At 38.4% G+C, this 5,000-nt stretch overlaps 1 pseudogene; it reads right to left on the reverse strand.

Moving 5' to 3' along the window:
* Positions 1 to 1,996: 1,996 nt before the first annotated feature.
* The window catches only part of LOC119568914, a 3,791-nt pseudogene continuing 787 nt past the window's right edge, over positions 1,997 to 5,000 (reverse strand).

Here is a 5,000-nt window from a genome sequence, read left to right on the forward strand (position 1 = left end):
AACAACGGGCAAGGATTAGGGGGCTACGGATATAAAAATGCCCTTGAAATTTATCATTTACCAGTATTTGCCTGGCCTGATCCCACCATTTGGGGTGCTCACTGGTTTAGGCCTGCTTCTCTGAACGTACTTTAACCCTTTGCTGATGGGGGGCATGTATGCACATGCCATGACATGGTGGGACTCTGCTGGGGGCATGTATGTACATGCCATGATTTTTTTTTCTTTTTTTTTTTGTTACAATCACGGCAAAATATTTTTCTGCCACTGAAAGTGTGATTAATTTTGTTTTTAACACTCTTTTTTTACTATGGAAAAAAAAAAAAAAAAAAAAAAAAAAAGCAAAAAACTGATGATTTCAACTCCATGATGCCGCACACTGCTTATTTTTTCACACTATAGACGGAAAAATGATCAACTATGGAGCCCTTATAACAAAAATACCTTCAGTCTCGATTTATCAGGAAGTAGGGGCAAGTAGAGACAAGAAATAATGAAAACTGAAATACAACATTTCCTCGTTGTTTACGAAGAAAGGGCATGGGATGCTGGTATTTGGCATGAGTGGTCGCGCATGCTGGGCGACGATATAAGCCCCCAGCAAAAGGCCCGAACCACTATGAATACTACCTGTCGGGAAAGGGTTAATGTGAAGACCGATCTTTTTGACTATTTGTTTTTGGGAATTTGTATTTAAATAGCTTTAGGTTATCTATATTCAAAGATAGAACATTTCTGAAAAATTTCCAGTGACTGACGGATGTATTTTTCCCCCCCCATATCAGAGAAAAATTATGATACCCCTGCACATGCAAGCATACAAACAAGCTTTGCAGAGACTGTGGGTATACACTCGTCTTAAGAGTCAGATCATGACTTCTGTAGTTCATAATAGACTTCATTCGTGCTTATCAGTGTAAATGAGGCTTTTTTAGAGGGAGGGAGGGAGACAGGGAGAGAAACAGAGGGAAGAGAGACGGAGAGAAACAGAGAGGGAGAGAGAGAGAGACGGAGAGAACAGAGAGGGAGAGAGAGAGAGAGCGGAAGAAACAGAGAGGGAAAAGAGAGAGAGACGGGGAAAAAACAGAGAGGGAGAGAGAGGAGACGAGAAGAAACAGAGAGGGAGAGAGAGAGAGACGGAGAGAACAGAGGGAGTGAGAGAGAAACAGAGAGGGAGTGAGAGAGAGAGGGAAGAAACAAGAGGGAGTGAGGGAAAAGAAACAGAGAGGGAGTGAGAGAGGACGGAGAGAAACAGAGGGGGAGTGAGAGAGAGACGGAGAGAAACAGAGAGGGAGAGAGAGAGAGACGGAGAGAGAGGAGAGAGGGAGAGAGAGAGACGGAGAAAACAGAGGAAAAAAACAGTAATTGGCCATCTTGGCATCTTCATTTTCATGTAATATTTTTGCTTTTTACATACAGCCAGGTTTCACACATATAAAACAGGAACTGCTTTGAGTGCTTTATTTTAAAGAAATGTAGTACAAAATATATTTCCTTGTATAAAAAAATGGAAGGATTTTTTCTTAGATTTTCCATACAGGCACGATTGCAAGTGTACATTTGTATGGAAATGTTAGGTAACATTTATGCTTTAACCTACAAATTAAGTAATTTTAATAAAAGTCTTTCCTAATATAAAATAAACTAATTATCCTCAAAAGTAAAAGGGTTTTTTGTTTTTACCATCGGAAAACAATGACTCCTTTTATAACCTTTCCACTTGTATTTTCTTTTCTTCACTATGGTTAAAAAAAGTATGGAAAAAGCTACTCTATTATGGTGTGAAAGTAAACCCTTAAGTCACAAAAGCCAGGTATAGAAACAAGAAAGCAAAACAGCTCTGTTCATGCTATTTGTGCAAAAAGAAATCTAGAAGCAAATAATTTTTTTTTCTCCATATAAATTCCCAAATTCTTAACAAAACAGAGGTCATAAAAAGGGTTTTTTAAAAAAGATTACAGGCAAATCTTTAAGTAAATGAAAAGGCCATCCACATTTACTTGGGGCAAGGAGTGGTACGCAGATATTGCTTGCCGGAGGGCACCTCATGAACCTTATGATCTGGGAACAGTTTTTTTTGGCTTCTGCAGAAGGGAAAGGAAGGCAAGACCATGCAGTTTTCCACCAGCCTGCCAGTCAGCAGGGGGTTTCCACCTTCTTTTTCAGCTGTGAGTTGTAGGGAATCAATGAACGCAGGACTTCACTGAAATGAACAAGGAGAGGATATGAAAAACTGACTTCTGATTTTCTATATTAATAATTAAATATCAGGAACATCAGCTATCCTCTTCAACAGTGTCATGTTAGTTTCACTATCACATTTCCTTTTTTTATCTAATCAAAAAAAAACAAACCAACACTTAGAGCACAATCTCAAAAAACCCCCATAAAAGGAACCCAGATACATAACTACACTCTTTTTTTCCCTCCTCTAACACTTACTCAAGTTACGTCCAGTTGTGGCAGGTACAAAAATGGAGAGCTTGAGCTTCTTGTCAGGTCCAATGATGAAGACGGCACGGGCTGTCAGGGCTACCTGCAGCATCTTTCTCATCTGGGTCAAGCATACCAAGCTTGACAGCCATTCCCGTTTCTCATCAGCTATAATGGGGTAGGGGAAATCTCCTGAGGGCAATTGTAAGCCTGGATGTCCTATAGGGGAAATTCAAAAGAAAGTATAAGTATAGTTTTTCAATATTATATTTAACAAATAAAACATTTGAGACTAGAATACAGAGAAGAAAAAATACAAGAGAGAAGGAACACAATTATAAAATTAACATACTTGGGAAAGAAAGAAAAAAAAAAAGTACCTTAATCCAGCCGAGATGATCCTCCACATTGTCCACATGAAAAGGCCAGCATCTTAAAGTTCCTCTTTGTGATTCAGGAGCCAACTTGGCTACCTTTTTCCCCGCTCTGTTGTGCAGACTGGAGTATAGTCCAGCTGGTGGGAAACAGGATGCCCCATCTGAAATTGTAAATACAAATATATTGCAGAAAAGCACTAGACAGAAATAAGGACCAAGAGAAAGAGAAAATACTGTTTTGGCAAGATTATTATTATTATTTTTTTGAAAAAAGTAAATAAATTATGGTAAGTAATCTAAGGAAAGCTTAAAAAAAAAAAAAAAAAAAGTGGAAGACAGGTCTCCCAAGAATTACACTTAAGGGTTTCACATGATATATTAACCATACTTTTCAGTATTTGTATACTTGGACTTTGACAATAAGCTATTGTCGCCATGCTCTGTCAACCCCCAAGTAATTCAACACTTAACCGATTCTTATAATAACACCACATCATTCACTGCTATATGGAGAGCGAGCGAGCGAGCGAGCGAGCGAGCGAGCGAGAGAGAGAGCGAGAGAGAGAGAGAGAGAGAAGAGAGAGAGAGAGAGAGAGAGAGGGGAGAGAGAGAGAGAGAGAGAGAGAGAGAGAGAGAGAGAGAGAAGAGGAGAGAGAGAGAGAGGGGAGAGTTGAAAGTGCGACATTAAAAACACTGGTTGTGTGAAGGGGTTGTGGAGCTGAACAGTCTTTTGAGCGGTTTTATGCTTGTATATGTTTGTCATTTCATGGTAAATATGAGGCCGAGCAGCTGTACCCGTGTTTATTTATTACTCTACTTCTTATGCTCTATAAGATGGGAGTGTCCCTTTTCCCTGTATCTCTATCACTTGTAACTTAACTGTTTTTGGCACTTGGACAATGGAAAATAAATTCCACCTTACATATGTGGCAAGTACAAATATTGAATAGTTTCCTTATTTGACATAAATCACCACTAAGATATGCAAATAGTTCAAAAGTGTTGAAAGTTTGTTGTTTGACTGTGATGACATTCATATAGGCTGTATAAATCATGCAAATTCTTCCCAAAAATACAGATATGGTTAGTTTTTATTGACAGTGACTCCAGAGATTGAGGGAAATGGACTGCCATTTAAAAGGGGCACTAAACAATTGTAAAAAACAACACTGATACTGCTGCTTGGCATCATATTTACTGCGAAGTGAAGAAATTTTCCGCTGCATATCACTGCTCCCCAGACAAAGTCCAGAACATATTCACACAGCCAGTCTTCTTAATGTCACATTTTTAGCAAGTTTGTGTGAAGTGCTAATAAGGGGGGGGGGCTGTTAAGGACGGGCTTGCCCCATGTCTAGGGAGTAAATAGAAGGTCGGAACGGTTAGGTTTGGATTCTGGGGTTCACAACGATACCCTGTGAGGAACATAGGTTTTACTGGACTGGGAAGTTTCAAAATTCAACTAAACATTCTTTAGCTTGCCCAAATGTTTATAGGCCATTGCAAAATTATGATTTTCCTAGCCCTCCTATGGGTTCTTTATTTTTGGGAAGTCTTATACTTAATGGCCAGCGAACTTTATGTTTTACTGCCTGGACTGTGAGAAGCCTTATGCTTCTACAGTGAAATATGATATTCAATATAATGAGTCAGTACTCAGTGTTCGGTTAATTACTGTTATAGATATTGAGAAAATCTAAATAGTAAATATGTATTGCTTTTTTTTGTGTTCCATAAAATCTTCAAAAATATAAAATCATAATTAACTTTCTTTTTAATAAAAAAACTTATCTATTGCCATTACACTGTTGGTTTTATCAAACACAGATGGTTTGCATAAAGAAGTATGCACTCTTACTACCCTCAGTGAGCCCTTTAAGGGGTCTAGAAAATGAGAGGGTACAATTTAAAGGGATAACCCCAGTAAATTTCACAAGCTCTCTAAATCTTATCCATTTACAATAAACCAATTCATAACATATGTCTGGTTATTACACCCTTTTTGGGACTTCATCTCTGGAGGGTGTGTCACTCTGGGAAAAAAATACCACAGATTTTATCAAATTTGGTGTTGGGAATAAAGGTTACATCACTCAATCACAAAAGTCAACTGTGACAGAAAACAGCAGTATAACACCACCATAAAAAAAAAAAAAAAAAACTAAGCAATAGGGGGGGGGGGGAGAAGTC

The sequence above is a fragment of the Penaeus monodon genome, unplaced genomic scaffold (genome assembly GCF_015228065.2).
Source record: "Penaeus monodon isolate SGIC_2016 unplaced genomic scaffold, NSTDA_Pmon_1 PmonScaffold_11506, whole genome shotgun sequence".
NCBI classification, from domain to species: domain Eukaryota; kingdom Metazoa; phylum Arthropoda; class Malacostraca; order Decapoda; family Penaeidae; genus Penaeus; species Penaeus monodon.